The 24477-nt window shown below is 39.2% G+C and overlaps 1 protein-coding gene, 1 non-coding gene and 1 pseudogene across 5 annotated transcripts in view; 1 reads left to right on the plus strand and 2 right to left on the minus strand.

The window, feature by feature from the left end:
• GABRG3 (gamma-aminobutyric acid type A receptor subunit gamma3) overlaps positions 1-24477 on the minus strand; it is an 803787-nt gene that overhangs the window by 509107 nt on the left and 270203 nt on the right. The window lies entirely within an intron of this gene.
• LOC112808813 (large ribosomal subunit protein eL30 pseudogene) lies at positions 8792-9170 on the minus strand (annotated as a pseudogene).
• On the plus strand, positions 20847-20913 carry LOC112808873 (small nucleolar RNA SNORD29). Its single transcript, XR_003204471.1, has one exon. It is a non-coding gene; the product is annotated as a small nucleolar RNA SNORD29 (small nucleolar RNA).

Below are 24477 nucleotides of genomic sequence, written 5' to 3' on the forward strand. Positions count from 1 at the left end.
TTTTTTGTAAAGGAACAAGTTTAATTTTACTTAGGAGACAAATTTAAGCTACAGAATGTCTTTTTTGCTTGTTTATTATTATTTTTTCAGCATTTCTATTTACACAGGTCAAAATAAGTTTCCCTAATACCAGCTTTGGGCTTCAAGTCTTTTTTTTTTTTTTTTAAGCTCCAAGCCTTTTTAATGCAAGGTTGCTAAGAGCTACTCTCTAAGCCTTTTTTTTTTTTTTTTTTTTTTTTTTTTTTTGGTTTGCCCCAGACCTGCTGCTCCAAGGCATTCTGCTGGGTAGCTCTGCAGGTGTGCTTAAAAGGAAGGGACAATGGCTCTTTTCTTTCATTGTAACCAGCAGTTAGAGGTGAACTAGAAATGTTTAAAGCAACAACTGAACTATTCTTAGCACAAAGGTCAGGATGCATTGTGAGGGAAAGAGAATAAAGGCATCCCTTCTTTAGGACAATCCTGAGGGATGCTGAACCACCAGGGGCCCATTTGCCTTGCTTTCTGGCGTTTGTTTTGTTTTATCTTCTCCACTGAGAACATGTCTGTAATGTCTCCATAAGAGGCATATGTCTAGGCTATGTCTAATTATATACTAATTTTAATTTAAAACATTATTGGGCCATGGAATTAGAATGTCTGCATCGTTTCTGGATTTCCCCAAATTCCCAATGCAAAACAAACAGATCGATGGGGTAGTATATGGAAAACTCATGGATAATATCTTTGAACGAAACAGACAATTGTCAGGGAATAGCCTGAGCCCTAAAATACTGGTGGTGGCCACACCGGTAGCTGGGGTTAGTGTGGGGTGTTGGGGTCATGGATGATGCAGGAGATACCTGAGGTCCCATAGGCTGCCCACCAGGTTCCATCCTTCCAAAAGGAGGATTTGGCCCCTGATAGAAACCAGGTCCATGGGTCAGCAAATGATGGTGAAACCAGAAGTCAGTGCAGACCCCAAACTGTAGGTAAATGCAGAAAGTGTGCCTGGCAGAGGGGCTGATGGATTGCCCCTCTGGGCAGGGAACTCTGCGATGGTCACAAATACTAGATGGTTGCAAAAGCAGGGTGTCCCTTGAATAGGGCAGAAGCCCTGGGCCAGGAAAAACAAAGTGCCCCTGGGATGGGGTGAGAGGGGTGCAAAAGAAGGGGATCCCAGAGAGATGGACAAACATCAAAATCCACTATCCCCAGGGAAAGGCCTGGTGGAAGACTGACAAATGTGGGGCTAACCCTTGGTCCCAACTGCTTTCTTTAAACACTATGTATTTCCTAGCTCTGAACCATAGAAGGTTCTAGAAACTGTGACCTCTGAATAATAGCAAAGCCCAACCATAGGTGCCTGATGTTATTTTCTAAAAGCCATTCCCTACCGAATCGGGGCAGAGCTCCAGAGAGGGATAATTGATTCCAGGGCTTGAGAAAGAAATGTGAAAAGAGATTCTGGGACGTCCTGAGAAGAGTCATGTCAAAAGTCACAGAAGCCAACTTGTGGGGGCTTCCATTCTCTAAAGATAGGAATATGTGAGAATCAAAAGGTAACCATTGTAACTGACTGAAATGCACTGAATATATAAGAAGGCTGAATTTCTAATGATATTTAACAAGGTGCCAGGGTGAGGAGGGAAAGAGGAGAGACAGAAGGAAAGGGAAGAGAACGAGGGGCAAGAGGAGCAGGAGGAGAGAGAGAAGAACAGTCACTGGGCGACACTGGAGACAACTGGGGCACCGCTCTCTCTGCAAACTGGCAACTGGAGGGAAAGATCTCCACATTTATCCTCCATTTCCTATACAGTAGTCTTTCCAGGTAACCAAATAGTTCTAATTGAGGAGGAGAAGTAGTTTTGCACCGAGAAACTCTAGCTATTAAAAGTGGAAGAGATGGCACACCTGATGTGATGCAGTATTTGCAATTCAGAGAAGGGGGGCAATAGAAAAAGTTAAATGGCTCAGTGAGAAAGAAAACTGCCAAATGTCTTCAGCAAATCAGCATGAGATAGGAAAACTGAAGGGCTCCATAAAAATCTGCTTTTTCTCCTTCTCCTGCTTCAATTCTTGCTAGGACCTGCACTTCTATCCCACTTGACATATGCCTTGTAATGCAAATAGCATATGTCCTCCTTGTAAGGGACAGTTTATGATTTCTCTAGAACAGATGACATCTAAGGAAGGACCAGATGAGAACGACTGGATAAAGCGATCATATGTGTATTCCAGATCACCAGAGCTAGACATATCAATGCCAAGACCCCTGGCTCCAAAAAATAACACCCAGGCCCTCATCTTTCTTCTAACCAGTTCCTGGATGCCCAAGAGGACATGGACACAAGACCACTGTCCTCAGTAAAAACTCTCAGACTCCAAAGACGAGATTCTCTCCTTTCCTTTCTGAGTCTCCCAGACACTCTGTCTGTATCTGCACTCCCTCTATATCTTCAATAAACTCTGCTTTCACCTCCTGCTGGTTTATGTTTGATTTCCATCCTGTGTGCAAGGGACCCTGTTGGCTGGTCCTGTGGGACCCCATCTGGGTCCTCTGACCTGGCTTGCTGGCATCACATGCTACGGAAAACAAGCAGATCGAGGTTCTGCTGGAGAACAAAGGACATTCAACAGACATGTGGGTATTTCCAAGTGTGGACAGTGGAGTCTGATACTGCTTTAAGCCAGGCAGCCACACAAATGCATTTGAATGTGGACTGGGGATTACATACAGGATGTCAGAGAAGTACCAGGAATTTTTTTGGTAGTATAATAGCATTGTTGTTAGGTGTTAAAAGTCCATATTTTTGCTAAAAATTATGGACCTGTGTCTTACAGTCTTTGGAGCAAGGAATGCTATTCAGAATTTCCACACTAGGTGTCCACCCCTCCCCCTGCCCCCTAACCCTCTCCCTTTCTCATAAAACCATACCAACTGTATCCAGATGGCTTGGAATTGCTAGTCAAAGGAGCAGACATAATGGGTATTTGCGTTTGGGTTATCTTCTGAACACCGCTAGAATGCAGAAAATTCCCTGCTGAACTGCTAATGGGACCCTAACTGCATACATTTCCCTACACCAATAAAGAGAATCACATCCAGAACATTTTGAAATGAAGTAGGTAGTTAAAATGCAACAAGAAGAAAGCCCTGACATATCAACTTTAGAGTTAGCAAATGATTCTAGACTTTTAGAATGGTGCATTATATGCCTCTGTCACAAGAAATGAGTCTAACTGTTTGATGGAGTGTTGCTCTCCTAATATGGGAGTGAGGCTTGCAAGCGGAAAAAGCATTTCTCTAGGTGCATTCACACATGGATAAGTGAAATTCAGGCCACCCAGATGATGATGGGGTACAAACTGTTGCTGGCAATCTGACAGTCCTCATCTGATAGAGTGGCTGGATGCCTTGCACAGTATTCCCAGACTCACCAGTTAATTCTGAGATGACAGTTTGCAAAAGAGGAATGAGACCATGATTTCCAGGTACAGAGACCTGAACTAGGAGGCTGTCTGTGGACTAAAGGCCCTTCTCTGAAGGTCTGAGTAGCACGGAAATCCCTGGATCCCTGGAGGGGGAGTAAGGTGCCTGCCCAGTAATGACTGGGACTAAACTGAGTGATGGGGCTTGCAGTCATACTTAACTTGACTAAAAAAGAATCAGTGGACTTTTCTGGCTCACAGAGGTTAGGAGTTGCAGGTGCAGCCTGCTACATGCATTAACTAAATGAGGTGGCACTACAGAAGTCCCTGTCCAGCTCCACCTGTCCTGTTGAAACTTGGAGCTAAAGGACAGAGAAGATCCCGTGGAAGTAGTAACAAAAGTGTCAGAGAGGAGTTCAGTACGCAAAAGTGCAGGATAGTGACTTGTCTAAGTTACACATGTCATGGTTCTGAGCCAATGAGTTTCAAAGGAGGAAAGGGGAGTGAAGGTCAGTGTGTAACCCAGCGCTGACAATACCCAGAGAAATTTTACAGCCAGGAAAGCCATCATCCTGAGAACTAAAGATCTTCCAGGATTTCACAGGGGCAACGACTCCATGTATTCGGGGAAGCTTCACCTCTCAGCACCAACACTATATAAGAAATGTTGTGCCAGGTGACAAGAGAGGGAAATATTTTCTCTCCTTCTATCTCTCCCTCTTCTTCTCTCTCTTTTCTCTCTGCCTTTCTCTTGTTCTCCCTATACTACACACACACACACACACACACAATTTGGGGAGAAAGGCAATTGGCATGGCAGGTACTTTTGGGCAAATCTACCAGGAATAATGATTCAATAGGAACATTTATATGCAACACTATTCCTTTATTTCTAGCTGTTACATTGGGCCAAGTGAAAGAAAAATAATTTTTATTTAATATTAAAAGTAATCATTACTTAAAGTGAATGGGTTTCATGATTTTTGACTGATATAGAATCTCAAAGCTATAATTTATTTCTTAATTTAGGATCATGGATTCTAAAATACTGGTGTTTCATCTGCCTTACCAAATTATGGACTATAATTTTAGGAGAAACTTTTGATGATCTGGCTCTAACATCGAACCCACCCAACCCACTGCTGAGCAGTGAAATCTGTGCTTCTATGCCCTGAGACACTAGGCCTCTCATCCTATCCTTCCCTTGTCACCCCAGCACCAGACCATGCCCAGCTCTTTCTTTTTTGTCACCCGCCCTGGTGAAGTCTGAGTCAGCTACAGAGCGAGAGCTAAAAGCCCAATCTGGAAGGGACAGACTTGAAAGTAGTAATTATATATTTTCAATTTGAAAACTGCTTGAGTTGAGAGATTCAAAATCTATTTGGGGAATGCATAAATAATATACTGATAATTGGCACATTTTTTACATCAGCCTTCCTATTTTAAACACTCATTTAAAACAACTGGCAAAAAAATGCTAACAAAATAAAAATGAAATCTTATTTCTTGCACACATCTTATTTGTCACAATCTTTACATGATTCCACTGTCATGATTTCAAAATAATCAAGAGTGCTAATACTGCTATTGAAAAATGGATGTATTAGGTAATTAATTTGAGTATTTGGTCCATTTACATTTGATGTGATTATTGGTATATTTCTGTTTGCCTTCCATCTTGTTATTAGTTCTCTATTTTTTCTATCTGTTCTTTATTCCTTATATTTCTTTTATGTCTTCTTTTGGATCAACTAAGGATTTTTTCATATTTTACCATATCTCCTTTATTTGTTTTTAAGCTACACCTCTGTGCTTTTTTTAAATTTGTGGCTCTGTGGTTTACAATATGCATCTTTTAATTTATCAATGTCTATTATAAACTAGTATTATATTATTTACATATCACATTATATTAGAAACTAAAAGAGTATATGCTTCCAATTACTCTCTCTTGTCCTTTGTGCTATTATTGTCACATGTTATTTCCGTATATATTAAACTTAATTCTACATTGTTATTACTTGTTCTTTAAATGGTCAATTGTCTTTTGAAGAAATTAAGAAATAAGAAGTGTTTTAAATTTGCCTATATATTTACATTTATCTGAGCTCTTCAATCCTTCAGTGGACAACTTCCATTTGGTATAATTTTCCTTCAACATGAAAAAATTCCTTTCATGTTTCTTGTAGTTCATCCCTGCTGGTGATGAATTCTTTCACTCATTAATCATATAATATCTTACTCTCACCTTCATTTCTGGAAGATATTTTCCTTAGATCTAGAATTTTTTCTAGATCTTAGGACTGTATAAGTATAAAAGGCTAGTATAATAATGTTCATAGTTGCTTAATTTGTAATAGCCTAAAACTGGGGACAACTAAAATTTCTCTCAGTAAGTACACAGTTAGGGAAGCTGTGGTACATCCATACTATGGAATATCACTCAGCAGGAGAAAGGAATAAACTAGTTATTCACTCTACAACTTAGATGGTACTTAAGGACACTGCTGAGTGGAAAAAAAAAATAGCCAATCTCATAAGGTCACATACTGTGTGATTCCATTTATATAACATGCTCCCAAGGAAGAAAAGTGTAGAAATGGAAAACAGAGTAGCAGTTGTTGGGGTTAGAAATTCAGAGTGTGACCATAAAAAGGCAGTAGGAGAGAGATCTTTGTAGTGATGGAACAGGGTGAGGGAACGGTTTTGTATCTTCATTGAGGTTGTGGGTACAGAAATATACACATGTGATAAAATGGCATTAAACTATATCCATCCACACACTATAGCAATGCCAATCTCATGGTTTTGACACTGTAGTTATATAAGATGTAACCTTTGGGGAAAACTGGGTGAGGGGTACACAGGACTTCTCTACACTAGTGTTGCATTTTCCTGTAATTATTTAAAATAAAATATTTATTTAATAAATGCAAATAAAATAAATGTATTTTATTTTAAATAATTATTATTTATTTGAATATATTTATAGTTATTACAAAATGAAAAGTTTAAAAAAATCATGAAAAAACTCACAAAAGTGTTGCTGTCCTGATGACTTGGAAGTTACCTATGGTAGCTTTAAAATTCATGAAAAATCTGCAATCTATCATATAACACATCATATTTGTTTTAATATAAACTGATGTTTTAGATTACTTATGTTAGAAGTACATGAAAGCCTTATTTTCTGCTCTTCCAGCCATACTTCAATATCCCCCAGTCTGAGGAAGTTTAGACTCAGCCTCCATTGGGTTGAAGCTAGTCGCTGCCATTCTCAGTCTTGTACTCCCCAAATAATAATCTTTGTAAACAACAGTTTTCTTATCTGAAAAATAGAGGCAAAAATTGTGTTTGAAGGGTCACTGTCAGATTTGGAGATGATAAACACAGCACCTATGATAGCTTCTGACATCCAGTGCTCACATGTTGTAACTACATACTCCTAAAGTAGGTGCACTGTAGGTATGCATGTGTAATATATATTTTTAATCATATGAAAACTCACATAAAGTCACCTATTTAACCAAAAACATTGTTTTCAGGGTAAAATATCTTTTTTCTGCTCTTCTAAAAATGAAATTTACTAATCAGAGAGGGGGAAAAAAACCCTCAAGGATCACAGAGAAGAGTAAAAAAGATTATGAATTCACTTTTTTTAAGAGACATTAAAATCCTCTTTAATGTATAAAACATTTAAAATAATATTCAAATCTATGTATTAAGAATTAAAAACAAGAGGGGAGGGGAGGTAAAAAAATAAGTAGGGAAGGAAGAGTTAAAGATGTCCTCAGAAATGAAAAGAGTTTCCAAGAGAAAATTAAGAACAAGAGTGGAAATACCTATGGAAGAAAGGAGAGGGAATGGGAGAGATGAGGTGGAAGCCCACAGTAAAATAATAGGAATAAAGAGGAATTATTAGACCTTGAGAAAATTCTAAAATCTTGGGCAAATGTCATTGTCACATAGTGTCTCCCTTGAGACAGTTGTCTTAGAAGATTTTAACTTGCCTTATTGCTCTTTGAAATTCCCAGTAAGCTCTCTCATCATTTTTTATGGTTCTTCACCTATTTTCTGAAAGATAACAGAGAATCCACTGAGTAGGAGAGGGAAAAAGATGTCCTCTAGTCTCCAATAGTAAACTGAGGAATATCACACACATGGAGTGAAAGTAAAAATCCAGAATACTGTTATCCTTGATTAAATTCCAGCCTTGGAAATAGCTGAAAGAATTACCTGCCTCTAGCTAGTCATTCAATTTCCACTTTTCTGAGTTTAATGCTATTTCAAATACTATCTATATCTTTTCTATCACAAGGAATAATTTTGGAATTAGAAAAGGTAGAATGTTAAAAAGAATGATGATGACTGACAAATATCATTTATTGGGTATTTACTGCACCCCAACTCCACCAGGGACATTATGCATTGTGTCTTATTTAATTACTATTTATTGTAATATATTAACAATTAACATTTATTGAGAGCCAAATAAGTATGAGCATGCTGCTTTATTTACATGCATTATTTCATTGACCCTTACACTTTCATATGAGAAAAGTGAAGTAGAGAGGAGTCAAGTACCTTGCTCACATTCATTTAAATAGAAAGTGATAGTGCTGTGTTCCAGTTCATCTTTCTTTGACCATTTTCAGGACTCCATTTATTCAATAATTCTTTAACTGTTTACAGGGCATTATATTAAAAGGATGTGGTAACTGGCCTCTTGTAACTAACTGTAAGTAGCTTTCTTTTGGTCATAGAGCCAACAGGTGGCTTAGCTGAGCCTCAAACCCAGGTCTGTCTGACTGCAAAACCTTCTTCTTTATCCTTATGACCAACCATCTCATCATTGAGGTAACTGAGGCTCACTGGAGTTAAGTTATAGTACTTGAAATAACGAACACTTCAATCTCCTAAACTAGGCAACCACATGCATTTATACAGCAAGTGTTTATTACATTCTGGGCACTGTTTTCAGTACTTTCAGCCACATTTTACAATCCTAATGTTTTGTAATAGATATTTCCATTCTGTTAGTAAGGAAAATACATTCCAAGGAGGTGTCTGGCTTGTAAGTCTTAACCCAAGCTCCTTGCTGCCTCCCTTTTAGGTTTTCCCAGCCTTCCGGATGTGGGCAATAAGCAAGGATGACCAGGAGAATGAATCAAGTCATAAACTTCAGTCTGACACCAAAGGAATGTGAAGTGGATGAACTGAATTAAGATTTTCATGTGGATTTAACACACTTTGGCCAAGAAGAGGCAAAAAAAAGTAAGACTTGATTCCACAGGAAATGGAGAAACTTTGAAAGCTTTTTATTTTTTATTTTTGTTTTTAAAACAAGCTGTGGCCAGTTTTATCAAAGAAAAATTTTGTGTGATTTACTTTTCACCAGTCTGTTCTGGCATGCTTCTAATGATATCAGAATCACCTGGATCAATGATAGCCAGTGTGCATACTCTCCAGTATTTCCCACATGCTGTGCCCTATTCAATATTATTGCCGCTGTAGTGATGGGCACCAGTTTTGGCCAACATGGCATAGTATTCTATTTCAGATTTCCTCAAGGCTGGGCAGTTGTTGGCAGGGAGGACCAGTTTCGCTTTGCCATGTCTGATCATTTTCAGAGTCTGCTTGTACCCCAGCACGTACTTTCCACTTTTCATAACAAGCTGGAGCCTGGAGTCGATGGACTCCAGCAACTTTTTCGTCTTCTTTGCGGCCACCATCCTCCTGCCTTAGATGCCGGAGGGTCCCAACCCAAAGCAGCCGCCAAAATGGCCAGGAGAGAGAAAGGAAAGAGTTCCCACAATGCAAAGCCCTTCACTGCCTGAAAGCTTTTGAAAAGGAAAATACCAGGATAAAATCTGTGCTTCAGCAAACTGGATCTGCTGCAACATATGGGAAGACAAGCAAGTGGCAGGGTCTGGAGACATCAGGAATGTCCCAGGTAAGAGGATATGAGAACCTGAATTGGACCTTGGGATTTAAAAGGAGGACACAGCTGCCAGATAGGTAGGATTACCAAGTCTTAGAACTTGGTTGGATATAAAAATATAAGTTAAAGATAACAATAAATGTTAATGGTAAGTGAAGCCCAGAAAAGCAATGGGAGGCAGGAGAATTTTAGAACAGGAGATGGTGCTCTCTAGTGAGCTTTAGAAATAATGAGAGATCCAGGGGGCGCTAATAGCAGGAAAATGTAAGGCTAAAATGGACTTCCAGGAAGCTTTAGCCGTGGAAGGTGACATATAGTTGTTAAAATTTTAGGTTTAAAGTTTCAGGTTCAAGAGAATTACCTCCATATAGATGTTAACTACAAACCCTTCAAAGTGCAGAGAAGATAGCGGTTATGGAATAGTAGAAACTAGCACATGCTGTTATGATTTTCCTAACATTGAAATGGTAGGTTTGGGATAGACTGGTAAATCTAACAATCTCTCCTCAATGGTAAGAATAAATAATTATTGGGTGGTTGTTAAGCCTCTAGAAAAGAATACTCTAATCACTAGGAGTAAGATGGAATCAGTGAAAAAAAAAAAAGGTTATGGCAAACCATGCCACATCTTTTCAAGAGCTACCAAAATTGCAGGTCAGAGGAAAACCAGAGAGCCCATATGCCTTGATTTTTAGCAGGCGTTTGTGGACACTGAATGCTGTGGTCAGCACAGAAATGTGGCAGCTATATGCTGAGCAGTATAGAGGTTTAAAGAGGATTGGAGTCATGCTCAGAGAATAGAAGTTAATATCAGCTGAGAACATACTTCTCAGCATCATAAACATTTGTCACATTTGAAAACATGATGAAGATGTAGGAACATCATAACATTATGAACTATTGGGTTGAGCATTCTGTGGAGTGAGGGGAATATCTTAGCTGACATTAATGCCCAAAATATTGTCCCAGGTTATTGTGATCAATTTAAACTAAGAAGAACTTTTAAAGGGATAAGAAGTAAAAATTAAGTACATAATAACTGAATAAAAAGAGATCATGTAGCAGGAAATCATTTGAGAAAGGCCTCAGAGTTTGGGCTACAAACAAACTTTAAGCCAGCAAAAAATAAATAAATAACTAATTATTTAATTAAAATAAATTGCTAGTATAGCCTCATGCTGCATAAATAGAAGTCTTTCATCCCTATTAAGGGCAGCAAAGGTGGTCCAGCATTGGTCACTGAACTGACTATATCTGGAGTCACTTCATGGTTGGAAAACTTATTTTTTTAAAGATTTTATTTATTTATTTGACAGAGAGAGAATACAAGTAGGCAGAGCAGCAGGCAGAGAGAGAGGGAGAAGCAGGCTCCCCGCCGAGCAGGGAGCCTGACACGGGGCTCAATCCCAGGACTCTGGGATCATGACCTGAGCCGAAGGCAGACGCTTAACCGACTGAACCACCCAGGCGCCCTGGAAAACTTATTTTTAAAAGTTCATTGCTGGGGGCGCCTGGGTGGCTCAGTTGTTAAGCGTCTGCCTTTGGCTCAGGTCATGGGATCCAGCCCGGCATTGGGTTCCCTGCTCCGCGGGAAGCCTGCTTCTCCCTCTCCCACTACCTGTGTTACCTCTCTCGCTGTATCTCTCACTGTCAAATAAATAAATAAAAAATAACAATAAAAGTTCATTGCTAAACAAGAGGATTTCCAGTGGAAATTATTAGCAAGGTTGAATATTTTGAGGAATGAGATAGATAAAAACACTTATGTCCAACCAAGCTAATAAAGGGAATCTCATTGGGAGAAGAAAACAAAAGATTTTAAACCTTGAAAATGGAAGACTTATTGGTAATGGGATTATATTTTCAAATATTTAAAGACCTTAATATGCAAAGGCTAATTCCAGGAAGTAGAATTAGGAGCACTGGTTTGACAGATGTTAATGAGTAACTAGGAATATGCTTATGTGGGAGATATTTGAGCAAGATATTTGATTCAAAACCCTTTGGGCAGAAATACACCAGTCTTGGACATGCTGGCAAATGTCAAGGCCAAAATAACATGCATTTATTCCACAAATATTTTTTTAAGCTTTATAGTGACCCACACACTGGGTTTGGGGGTAGAGATACACTGATAAATAAGAGAGACAGTCATGGACCCATTAGTATGGGGCTAGTCATAGTGGGGACATAGACAGGACTTTTCACTGGGGTGACCGGTGGGAAGAAAGTGCTACCTAAGAATCTGAACTGCTGAGACAAGACTTAGCTTGTAACCAAGGAAAAGAAAAGGTGAGGTGGAAGTGGGAACAGAGAGGCTGGGTGTTTGGTTAACCAATATCCCACACAAACTGAAGCACAATAATTTTGCTATTAAGTCCTTTTCACAGAGGGTGGTGGGACTTTTTCTTTTTTTTTTTTTTAAGCCACTGCTGGGAGGATAAATGAATATATGTAAAACACCTACAAGCATACCAAACACATAGAAAGTGCTACATAAAGGTTGGCTATTATTGTTGTCATTGTTGTTGGCCTTTTTCTTGATGGTCTTTGAAAGTGTTGTGTTATGGACTGAATGTAAGTGTTTCCCCAAAATTCATATGTTGAAGTCCTAACCTCCCAATGTGATGATATTTGGAGGAGGGGCCTCTGGGAGGGAATTAGGGTTAGATGAAGTCATGAAGATGGAGCCCCCATGATGCGAGGAGTGTTCTTATAAAAAGAGGAAGAGACACCAGTACCATGTGATGACATGAAGGCAACTGCATCAGCCAGGACCTTGATCATAGATTCCCAACCTCCAGAACCTTGAGAAAATAAATGTCTGCTGTTTAAACCATCCAACCTCCTGTGTTCTGTCATGACAGCCCAAGCTAAGACAGACAGGGAGGGAGAGCTGCTATTAAAGGATACTGAACTATCTCAGTGAGGAGGGAGCACATGCTACTGTTGGTCATCAGCTATAGCTCCTCTTGTGCAGAAACCCTCAAAGGGAAAGGATTTGGCACACAATTTTGTTCACATTCCCATCAGCCATTCCTAATGGCTTTCCATAGCTATTATCACCTAGAAGCCTTGGGTAAGCTATCCTCAGCCCACTTCTCCAGGCCCATCCATCAACATGCTCCTCTTCATTCTCTTCCTTAGACTCACTGGCCTTTGATCAGCTCCTCCAATAGGCCATGCTCCCTACAGCTTCATGCCCTGTTGTATTACTCCCTCTGCATGACATGCTCTTTCACTCCCTTTCACATCTAGCAGTTGTCCAGGAAAGTCTCCTCTGACTTTCCTAATCAGATAAATTTTACCATTACACATTTCATGACACCTGTACACAGCACTTACCAACATCTGTTATGTTTTCTATAAGTGTGAGATTAATGGCTTTTCCTCCACTCTTCTCTCCTTGTTCCACAAGGACAAGGGCCCCCATGTCTATTTTGCTCACCATTGTATCCCCACCCCTCAGCACAGGACTTGGCACATACCTATTTTGGCCCAACTTATCTATTCTAATAAACATGTTGATAAAGAACAATATAGACCTCCATATACATAAGGTCGTGCCATCATGGTTCTCCCCTTAGACCTAGATTTAATTCCTCTGCATAAACCTTGACTATAGGAATCTTGCAGAAAAACAGAAGGAGAAACTTTTTAACCAAACAACTACATGTTCTGCCTTTCACAGGGAGACCTGATTAATTATTGTATGTTTTCAGCACAAGTGGGGTGACCACCCATTGGGGAGTTGTGATGGTTAATTTTACACATCAACTAGACTGGGTTAAGACAAGTCTAGAGAGCTGGTAAGACATTATTTCTGGGTATGTCTGTTAGGATGTCTCTGGAAGACATTAGCATTTGAATTGGTGAACTGAGTAAAGATTACCTTCACCACTGTAGGTAGGAATCATCTAATCCATCCAAAGGCCCAAATAGAACAAGAAGCAGAGGAAGGAGCAAAAGCAACATGAGGCACTATGATGGTGGGAGCACAGTAGCCTTGAGGATGTGCTTCCTGCAGTCATTCCTTCAACTATTCATCCAAAACCAACAGAGCCTGGGCCTTGTACTATGGAAGAGCTGGGGACACAAAAATGAAGAGAAGCCCCTGTTCTACATGAGCTCATAGTCCAGAGAACCAGAAAGAGGGAATTATATTTTAGAGAAGGATATATTTAGAGATGCTGAGCAAAATTAGTCAAGGTCACACTGGCTGGATAGTTAAACCTAGAGAGAATGAGGCTCCCTATCACTTGAATTTTTGTTATAAAGAGTCTGGCTTCAGCCTAAAGTCCCCTGAGGTGACACAGGAGAGGGGTTCAGGCTGCAAGACTTATTCCATCATCTCTGTGAAGAGATATGCTAAGAAAGGAGGGATATTATCTTTGCTGAACAAGCATGTCCTGCATACAGTTTGAGACATTCATCCTTCAGGATGATTGAATTTTCCTTTGCTGTAATCTTATTTAAATAACATTATATGTAATACTATTTGTGATAATATACTGAACATCTTTATTTCTCTACAGACAGCAGGAGCTATTTGTTTTGCCAGTCCAATGCCAGTGCCTCACTGGGTGTTGGAACCTAATGGGTGTGACCAAACTGATGGGCATGGTGGCTGCAGTACATGAAAGCTGAGGGCTGTCATGGCCACACAGTTTTCTACATGTGGGCCAAGCCAAGAGAACAGGCACAGGCCTCCCTGCAGTATCTGTTCTACCCCAGAGAGTTCTCCAAAGAGTTAATGCTGGGAAGGAGGACACAGAAATGCTGTTATTTTCCTAAAAATAAAAAAAATTAAAAAATGGCTCTAAAGCTCAAAGAAGATGGTGTTATAGATGTAAGGGCACTTTTTTTTTATGTTATGTTAATCACCATGCATTACATCATTAGTTTTTGATGTAGTGTTCCATGATTCATTGTTTGTGTATGATACCCTGTACTCCATGCAGAATGTGCCCTCTTTAATACCCATCCCCAGGCTAACATGTCCTCCCACCCCCCTCCCCTCTAGAACCCTCAGTTTGTTTTAAAGAGTCCATTGTCTCTCATGGCTCATCTCCCGCTCTGATTTATTTATTTATTTTTTTAAATTTTTTTGTTGTTATGTTAATCACCATACATTATATCATTAGTTCTTAATGTAGTGTTCCATGATTCATTGTTTGTGCATAATACCCAGTGCTCCACGCAAAATGTGCCCTCTTTAATACCCATCACCAGACTAACCCATCCCCCCACCCTCCTCCCCTCTAGAACCCTCAGTTGTTTTTTCAGAGGCCATTGTCTCTCATGGTTCCTCTCACCCTCCAACTTACTCCCCTTCATTCTTCCCCTCCTGCTATCTTCTTCTTTTTCTTTTTTCTTAACATATGTTGCATTATTTGTTTCAGAAGTACAGATCTGTGATTCAACAGTCTTGCACAATTCACAGTGCTCACCATAGCACATACCCTCCCCAATGTCTATCACGCAGCCACATCTTCCCTCCCACCCCCCACCACTCCAGCAACACTCAGTTTGTTTCCTGAGATTAAGAATTCCTCATATCAGTGAGGTCATATGATACATGTCTTTCTCTGATTGACTTATTTCACTCAGCATAACACCCTCCAGTTCCATCCACGTCGTTGCAAATGGCAAGATGTCATTCCTTTTGATGGCTGCATAATATTCCATGGTGTATATATACCACTTCTTCTTTCTCCATTCATCTGTCGATGGACATCTTGGCTTTTTCCACAGTTTGGCTATTGTGGACATTGCTGCTATAAATATTGGGGTACACGTACCCCTTCGGATCCCTACATTTGTATCTTTGGGGCAAATACCCAGTAATGCAATTGCTGGATCATATGGTAGCTCTATTTTCAACTGTTTGAGGAACCTCCATACTGTTTTCCAGAGTGGTTGCACCAGCTTGCATTCCCACCAACAGTGCAGGAGGGTTCCCCTTTCTCTGCATCCCCGCCAACATCTGTCGTTCCCTGACTTGTTAATTTAAGCCATTCTGATGGGTGTGAGGTGGTATCTCATTGAGGTTTTGATTTGGATTTCCCTGATGCCGAGTGATGGTGAGCAGTTTTTCATGTGTCTGTTGGCCATTTGGATGTCTTCTTTGGAAAAATGTCTGTTCATGTCTTCTGCCCATTTCTTGATTGGATTATTTGTTCTTTGGGTGTTGAGTTTGATAAGTTCTTTAGAGATTTTGGATACTAGCCCTTTATCTGATATGTCATTTGCAAATATTTTCTCCCATTCTGTCGGTTGTCTTTTGGTTTTGTGGACTGTTTCTTTTGCTGTGCAAAGCTTTTTATCTTGATGAAATCCCAATAGTTCATTTTAGCCCTTGCTTCCCTTGCCTTGGGTGATGTTTCTAGGAAGAAGTTGCCGTGGCTGAGGTCGAAGAGGTTGCTACCTGTGTTCTCCTTTAGGATTTTGATGGACTCCTGTCTCACGTTTAGGTCTTTCAACCATTTGGAGTCTATTTTTGTGTGTGGTGTAAGGAAATGGTCCAGTTTCATTCTTCTGCATGTGGCTGTCCAATTTTCCCAACACCATTTGTTGAAGAGATGGTCTTTTTTCCATTGGACATTCTTTCCTGCTTTGTCGAAGATTAGTTGACCATAGAGTTGAGGGTCCATTTCTGGGCTCTCGATTCTGTTCCATTGATCTATGTGTCTGTTTTTGTGCCAGTACCATACTGTCTTGATGATGACAGCTTTGTAATAGAGCTGGAAGTCCGGAATTGTGATGCCGCCAGCTTTGCTTTTCTTTTTCAATATTCCTCTGGCTATTTGGGGTCTCTTCTGGTTCCATACAAATTTTAGGATTATTTGTTCCATTTCTTTGAAAAAGGTGGATGGTATTTTGATAGGGATTGCATTGAATGTGTAGATTGCTCTAGGTAGCATTGACATCTTCACAATGTTTGCTCTTCCAATCCATGAGCATGGAACGTTTTTCCATTTCTTTGTGTCTTCTTCAATTTCTTTCCTGAGTATTTTATAGTTTTCTGAGTAGAGATCCTTTGCCTCTTTGGTTAAATTTATTCCTAGGTATCTTATGGTTTTGGGTGTAATTGTAAATGGGATCAACTCCTTGATTTGTCTCTCTTCTGTCTTGTTGTTGGTGTATAGGAATGCCACTGATTTCTGTGCATTGATTTTATATCCTGCTACTTGACTGAATTCAGGTATGAGTTCTAGCAGTTTTGGGGTGGAGGCTTTTGGGTTTTCCACATACAGTATCATATCATCTGCAAAGAGTGAGAGTTTGACTTCCTCTTTGCCGATTTGGATGCCTTTGATTTTTTTGTTGTCTGATTGCTGTGGCTAGGACTTCTAATACTATGTTGAATAGCAGTGGTGAGAGTGGACATCCCTGCCGCGTTCCTGACCTTAGGGGAAAAGCTCTTAGCTTTCCCCATTGAGAATGATATTCGCTGTAGGTTTTTCATAGATGGCTTTTATGATGTTGAGGTATGTACCCTCTATCCCTATACTCTGAAGAGTTTTGATCAAGAAAGGATGCTGTACTTTGTCAAATGCTTTTTCTGCATCTATGGAGAGGATCATATGAGTCTTGTTCTTTCTTTTGTTAATGTATTGTATCACGTTGGTGATTTGCTGATGTTGAACCAACCTTGCAGCGCAGGGATAAATCCCACTTGGTCATGGTGAATAATCCTTTTAATGTACTGTTGGATCCTATTGGCTAGTATTTTGCTGAGAATTTTTGCATCCATGTTCATCAAAGATATTGGTCTGTAATTCTCCTTTTTGATGGGGTCTTTGTCTGGTTTTGGGATCAAGGTAATGCTGGCCTCATAAAATGAGTTTGGGAGTTTTCCTTCCATTTCTATTTTTTGGAACAGTTTCAGGAGAATAGGTATTAATTCTTCTTGAAATGTCTGATAGAATTCCCCTGGGAAGCCATCTGGCCATGGGCTTTTGTTTGTTGGGAGATTTTTCATGACTGCTTCAATTTCCTTAGTGGTTATTGGTCTGTTCAGGTTTTGTATTTCTTCCTGGTTCAATTTTGGTCGTTGATACATCTCTAGGAATGCACCCATTTCTTCCAGGTTATCTACTTTGCTGGCATAGAGTTGCTCATAATATGTTCTTATAATTGTTTGTATTTCTTTGGTGTTGGTTGTGATCCCTCCTCTTTCATTCATGATTTTGTTGATTTGGGTCATTTCTCTTTTCTTTTTGATAAGTCTGGCCAGGGGTTTTATCAATCTTGTGAATTCTTTCAAAGAACCAGCTCCTAGTTTCGTTGATCTGTTCTACTGTTCTTTTGGTTTCTAGTTCATTGATTTCTGCTCTGATCTTTATGATTTCTCTTCTCCTGCTGGGTTTAGGCTTTATTTGCTGTTCTTTCTCCAGCTCCTTTAGGTGTAGGATTAGGTTGTGTATTTGAGACCTTTCTTGTTTCTTGAGAAAGGCTTGTATTGCTCTATACTTTCCTCTCAGGACTGCCTTTGCTGTATCCCAAAGATTTTGAACAGTTGTGTTTTCATTTCTATTGGTTTCCATGATTTTTTTAAATTCTTCTTTAATTTCCTGGTTGACCCATTCATTCTTTTGTAGGATGCTCTTTAGCCTCCATGTATTTGAGTTCTTTCTGACTTTCCTCTTGTGATTGAGTTCTAGTTTCAAAGCATTGTGGTCTGAAAATATGCAGGGACTAATCCCAAACTTTTCGTACCGGTTGAGTCCTGATTTGTGACCTAGGATGGGATCTATTCTGGAGAATGTTCCATGGGCACTAGAGAAGAATGTGTATTCCGTTGCTTTGGGATGGAATGTTCTGAATATATCTGTGAAGTCCATTTGGTCCAGTGTGTCATTTAAAGTCTTTATTTCCTTGTTGATCTTTTGCTTAGATGATCTGTCCATTTCAGTCAGGGGGGTGTTAAAGTCCCCCACTATTATTGTACTGTTGTCAATGTGTTTCTTTGCTTTTGTTATTAATTGCCTTATATAATTGGCTGCTCCCACGTTAGGGGCATAGATATTTACAATTGGTAGATCTTCTTGTTGGATAGACCCTTTAAGTAGAATATAGTGTCCTTCCTCATCTCTTATTACAGTCTTTGTTTTAAAATCTAATTTGTTTGATATAAGGATTGCCACCCCAGCTTTCTTTTGGTGTCCATTAGCATGGTAAATTGTTTTCCACCCCCTCACTTTCAATCTGGGGGTGTCTTTGGGTCTAAAATGAGTTTCTTGCAGACAGCATATTGATGGATCTTGTTTTTTAATCCAATCTGATAGCCTGTGTCTTTGATTTCCCCCTCCGATTTTCCCCCGCCTCATTCTTCCCCTGTTAGGGCACTTCTTAAAAGTTTAAAGAGCATATTGTCTGCAAACACAATAATAAAATCAAATCAATGGTGATACTCTGTTTACAATCAGCTAAGGTGGTATAAGATAACTAAGATGTTAAGAGAAAAGGAAAATATAGTTCTGTTTTGTATTTTTTCCCTCCTTGTTACATCTGATGATTAGTTGAGAAAATACTTTATTTCATATATAGATATCTAAATGCATTTTCCATCAGACATCCTTCTAAACGGTGTGTCTGTCTTGTTACTACTCTGTAATGTGAAACTCATTCTGGAAGCTTCCTACTGCTCAAAGACATAATCTAAATCACTGAGAACAAGGCTCCAAAGACTATGCCTGGCTCTTTGCCTTCACCATCCCACACTCCTGCCACCTTATACTTCCCTACTTTGTAACTTGGTATGTCTTCCTCTTGCACTCCCCCATCCAGAACTTAGGCCATGCCCACCCCTCCCTAGAATACTACCACTCATACAAAACTGAGGTTCTCTTTCCTCTGGGTCCAGTGACCACTTCCTCCTTCATGATGGGTGTGACAGGAGCCCAATCCCAGTCATGGTGCTGACTCACTGCTGTGAATGCTGTTGGTTCCTTGGATTCTGTCCTTGTACTTTTGTGATTTGTGAGCTCCCTAAGGAAAAGCAGTCACCTTGGTGTTCCCATGCCTGGTTTGTACATGGTGGACCCCAATTATTGTCTGAGGAAGGAAATGAGAGATGGAGGGAGGGAGAGAGGACTGGAATACACATTTTAGAAAGAAAGAAAGCAGAATGTGCACATTTAGAGGAAATACCCAGGGGACAGAGGACAAGCTTAGGATATTTAAACCAGAGAATAAAATTCTTCTGAGAACATAGAGCTGTCTACAAATATTTGTGGGTTTTAAGGTAGGTAAAGGCTTACTAGAACTATAACTTATATTTATATATGAAGATAGGGGGAAATTTTAACTCAAAAATTTCAATGGATGTCTCTGGTGATGGATGTCACCATTTTGAGTGGGGACCAGTTCTCTGCAGGGAGTTGGTGCAGTGAGTTGGAACACTGTATTACATGATCATGTGGGTGTCTCCCAACACTGAGTCTGGCTGTAGATAAATGCAACATCACTTCTATGGTCCTCTAATAAGAAGCCCCAATCCATCTGCCCCATATCAGACAAAAGAAAAGGGAAAGAAAACAATCTAGGACAAGAAACTAAATAGCTCTTAATGACTTATCTCAACTACCATTAATTTCTGTTATGTTAAGTTTTGGATTCTTTTTTTTTCAAAGTAAAAAGTAAATTTTTAAGTAAAAATACTTAAAGCACATCTGCCATCTTGGATCTCTTGGAGAATATTTAAAAGAACAATATGAAGAAAATTCTGATCCAAGACTGATTACTGATCTGCTTATGGAGCTGAATTTCTAAACACTTCAAAAGCAACATGGATCTAATGTGAGAGATATCACTTTCCATTTAGAGAAGGAGATCCACATGTGTTAATATTACTTGTTAATTTTGTTGGAAGCTAAGGAATGCATGCCCATTAGGATGAAGACTCCCTTTCACAATAGCAGAAAATGTAATATAGAAATGTATAGCAGAAAATGGTTATCATTTTCTGGTTAATCAAATTTATTTCACCAATGAGATATTACTGCCAAAAAATGTTCATTGTAAATCTAATCATGATGAAACAATCAGGTATTCCAGAATGTGGGACATTCTACCATTTAGTACATAACCAACCTGGAATCCTCACAAAAGTAAGTGACACGACAAACACAACAAATCAAAAAGGAGGGTGCCAATCTAGTTCAGAAGTGACTGAAGACACATAATTAGTAAGTGTCAAGTGTGAACCTTGAGTCTTGGATCAAAATAACACAGCTATGGAAGACATTTCAAATGCAACTGGAAAATTTTTGACTGTAGATTAGACACCAAATGATAACTTTATTTTAGTGGTATTATGAAGGGAGTGCTTTCATTCATAGTTAGGGCATCCAAAATATTCAGAAGTGACATGTTGTGATGTCTGCAACTTATTTTCAACATATTAGCAAAAAAGAGAGAGTGTGTGTGTTTGTGTGTGTGTGTGTGTGTTTACAGAGAGAAAGTAAACATGGAAAAGTTAACAATCTAGGTCATTCTACAATGAATCAAACTAGCTCACTATGACTTATACAATGAAAACATGTGAACAACTGAGAAACTGAAGTTTACAATAGTGGAGGGATGCCATGTGGAAGGAACTTTCAGTACCCACAGCTTTGTCTTTCCCTGGGTACTGTTACTAGTAACCTGCTTATTTGCTCAGAAGTCCAGCACATTGTCTGGAGCCCAAGAATGAGTTGAGGGGACCTAAGCAATATTTCTTCTCAACTCCAGTCTGAGGTTAAGATGTCCTGAAGAGAGAGCAAAGTATATATAATGGAATCCAGCTCTTTAAGGATATCAAAAGGGAATTTTCAAGCTACTTTTTTGTACAATCTAGATGTTAAAATTAGCATACAATTATTTCTTTATAAATAAAAATTTTTAGCCTTCAAAAAAAAAAAAAACCCAGTTAATCTAGGTCAAGGGTAAACAGGCATCTATTGTACTATTCCTTCAGCTTTTTTTTACATTTGAAAATTTTCAAAAGAAAAGTGGAAAATTATTTTTGGAATATTAATGTCAAACATTCTCATTTCTTCTATTTTCAGTGGTAATAAAATTTACTTGGGAACATGACTATGGCTCCCTCTGATGCTTCTTTTTTCCAAACTCTCCACTAAATGAATTGGATCAGAGTCCACTACTTAGAAGATTCTTTTAGTGACAGTGAGTCTGGGCCTATCAATGGTGGAGTCGGCCCTCTACACAGAGCACTCCCCCAGCTCCTGCAGGGGAGATGCCAAGAGGCTCTGGGTACCCCTCCTACCACAGAATGTTCACTCATGGAGGGACTAAGAGATGGAAACCCATATAGAGAGCAATGTTTGCACTGGGAGAGATTGTAATGGGAGTTTACAAAAGCTTTGGGAAAACTTGAGATGTTTGGGAAATTGGTTGAACCAGAGAATAAGAGAAGTGAGAGAGAAGAAGGGCATGTGACTGCCAGGCTGAGGCATTTATATGTAATCTAGGAGCCAGTGGGGAGTCTGCATGTGTTGAATAGAGTAGAAGCATAGTTAAGAGCAGCATTTTTCAGCAGAATTTGCCTGCAAGTGGTCTTGGTAGGTTGATGGGTCAGGATTGTTGAGAAATTTAGGGTGAGAAACTGTGGGGACAGTGAGGCTGCAGAGAGTAAGAGGCAAGAGTTAGAGAATGATGTCCATAGACCCAGGCTCCACTAGACTGGGACTGACTACTAAAATAGTAGGCAAATCTCTTAACCTCCATGTGATTCCTTCTTTTTCATTTTAGAAAAACTGGCTGCAGGTTCTTGGGTTAAGAGAATCAAATAAGTAAGATAATTTAAATGTTTTAAAATCCAATAATAATGTTGCCTTACATTTATATGTTCAAAATAGTTTTCTGCTGGTCCTCTATCCCAGCTGCTAATTAGACCCTTATTCTTCCTCCTGCCAACCCTTCTCTTGCTCATAATCTATCTAAGAGCCTCAAAGAGATGTTTCACGTGTCTAAGGAAAAATCCCAGGGGCAGTTGGGTGGCTCAGTTGGTTCAGCATCCAACTTTTGGTTTCAGCTCAAGTCATCATCTCAGGGTCATGATCTTAAGAGTCATGAGATCAAGTCCCAAGTTGGGCTCTACACTCATCGGGGAGTCGGCTTGGATTCTCTCCCTCTCCTTCTGCCCCTCTCTCCACTCATGCTCACTCTTTCTCTCTAAAATAAATAAATAAACAAACAAACAAACAAATAAATAAATAAATAATCAATCTATCTTTAAAAATAAATAAATAATGGGGCACCTGGGTGGCTCAGTCAGTTAAGCATCTGCCTTCAGCTCATGATCCCGGGGTCCTGGGATCAAGCCTCACATTAAGCTCCATGCTCAGGGGGAGTCTTCTTTTCCCTCTCCCTCTGACCTTCCCCCCCTGCCCATGCTCTCTCTTTCTCAAATGAATAAATAAAAAAATCTTTAAGAATGAAAAAGACTGAGAGAGTGGGAGGGAGGGTGGAAAGAAGGGAGAAAGAACAAGCCCAGTCTGCTCTCTGAACCATCAAAATGTAATGCTCATTTTCTCTCCTCTAATTGTAGTCTAGAAAACACTAGGTACATTTGGCATGCTTTATCCATTGTACATGATTTCCTTTGTTGCTGGGTGCTGCCATCTGATCTGGTACCTGCCTTGTCCAAAAGGTGCCATTACAATTCCATTTAGCTCACTTGCCCTGTAGCTCTCAGAGGACCAAAGCTGCACAGTGATTAGTAGCAAAATGAGGAAGAATTAACTTCACCCTTTTGTGTAGACCCAGGTTTAAGAAATGATAAATTAGGGCTGCAAGGGCCCCGATATCCTACAATGGTTTCAGTGAAATAGCTTTACCTGCAGAAGAAAGGGAGTGTCAGATACCATACTCAGAGTTATCTCTCACATCTGTTAACCAAAGCTTTGTTTATGAATCCAATTTGCCTTTCCTGGTGCTCCTTTAGGAAATTCCTTAATATATCAAGATATACAGTTTTTCCAGGCTCCCTAATTTTCCTTAGGCATGGACAGATATTTTGGAACAAATGTGACAACTGCAGTACTATAGTAACAGTTAAGAGGTCTTAGAAAAACATGTTATCCATTTTATTGCATAAATTTTTCCTTCATTTATATAAATTATAGTATATGTATAAAGTTTATTTCTATCCATTTGTTTATAACCTCCTTAAAAACAGATCTTTTGTTTCTTTGTTTCCTTTGAATAGTCCAATCACAAATATACAAATAATACAACACAATAATGGCAGCCTTATCTGGTCTTACATTCTATAGTTCATAAAAGTAGTACATATTAAGTACTGAAACATGCTCCCAGTCTTTAGGATTCTATGCATTCTTTAAGATAGTTTTTCAAATATGTGGTCATGGAGCAACTGGATATCATAATGAGGGAGGGAAATTAACCTTGACTCTTATCTAATGTCATAGACAAAAATTAAGTTGAGGTAGATTATAGACCTAAATGTGAATGTTAAAATATTCAAATTTTAAGAAGAAAATAAATTTTAAAAATATGTTCATGACTTTGAGATAAGCAAATATCTCTTAAATAGGACATTAAAACATTGAGCATAAAAGAACAAATTGATAAATTGAATTTCCTTAAAATTAAGAAATTTCTTCATCAAATACATCATTAAAAGATGTGCAGACACTAAAAATGTCAGGGTTTTCTAACTTCAGGGGTCCTCATCTATGACACAAACTTTCACATTTATCCCATGGAACTTGGGTGGCAAGAGGAACAGAGACAAACATGGAACTTATGATGCTTGCTGTGACCTGAATAATAAAGTCCTTTGTCTCTGAACCAGTCATCTCTCTTCTGCCAGAATCTATGAAACTGTAGTAGGCCAACTTGTTAACTCACAAATGAGGTAGTATCTCAGACTGTCACAGTTCTTGATAAGGAGAACCCTGACGTATCTCAAGAGTTAGAGGTTCTGGGTATCTCAGGACAAGAACTAGCAATGGATCAAAAATAGAAGAGGGAGTTAAAACTCCATAAACCAAACACAGAGTTGGTGATTGTCTTTCCCCATTCCAGTAGAACATGGAGTTCCCTGATCTTTGGAGACTGAATCAAAAAACCCAGGATTCAGTGACACAGAAATA

This window comes from Callorhinus ursinus, unplaced genomic scaffold, assembly GCF_003265705.2.
Source record: "Callorhinus ursinus isolate GAN/ISIS: 27379988/994484 unplaced genomic scaffold, GSC_fseal_2.0 scaffold78, whole genome shotgun sequence".
Classification (NCBI taxonomy): domain Eukaryota; kingdom Metazoa; phylum Chordata; class Mammalia; order Carnivora; family Otariidae; genus Callorhinus; species Callorhinus ursinus.